Source organism: Hyalella azteca, unplaced genomic scaffold (assembly GCF_000764305.2).
Source record: "Hyalella azteca isolate HAZT.00-mixed unplaced genomic scaffold, Hazt_2.0.2 contig4450, whole genome shotgun sequence".
In the NCBI taxonomy this organism is placed as follows: Eukaryota; Metazoa; Arthropoda; class Malacostraca; order Amphipoda; family Hyalellidae; genus Hyalella; species Hyalella azteca.
The window spans coordinates 387321-388065 of record NW_025934664.1 but is presented as its reverse complement, the minus strand read 5'-3'; positions in this window follow the sequence as shown (position 1 = coordinate 388065).

Genomic DNA, 745 nt, shown 5'->3' with positions numbered 1-745 from the left:
TTCTAATGAGCTCAGTTTATAAATTTTCTTTGCAGTGGAAGGTGGTGTAACGTGGTGGTAGGGTTGGTATTTCGATATGTTTTCTTATATTGACATGAGAATATATTATCTATACAGAATTCCACACTGCGGGAGTCTGTTGCAATGTTTAATTGAATTTGGTAAATAAATGGATATGGTAAATTTTAAGTGGTGAGTACATCTTTTGAGTAGTGGTTAGAATTAAGCCTTTAAGAAGTTCATTTTTTGCCTCAAATAACGATGTTGGGTAAAAAAAGTGGTCTTGGTGGATCGAAATAATATATGAACCTTCAAAATTAGAATTCCACTAGAAATTCTAGTGGTACTAAAAACTTTGAAATTGGCTCATACCTAGTCATAGGAAACCTACAAATGATAGTTTTTCAAAAAAAAGTGACAGAAGTTGGTCCATTTTTGGTGTGAAATTAAAAAAAGGAAAAAATTCATATCTTTTTCATTTTTCGACCTACTCCACTCATACTTATATGATATTTTTCTAAATTTTTTTCTCTTTTCAGTGGTGTAATTTTCATTATGATCAAATGAAAAAAATTTTTTTTGCACATACCTAATAGGCTACTACAGCAATCCCTTGATTAACGCGGTTAATAAATCCCCGAGTTTTACCGTGTTAAGCAAAACCGCGCTAATCAAACTTAAGAATATATGGGAATAATTATAATGAATCCTCAAAAATAGCAAAGGAAAGGAAAATTATGTAGTT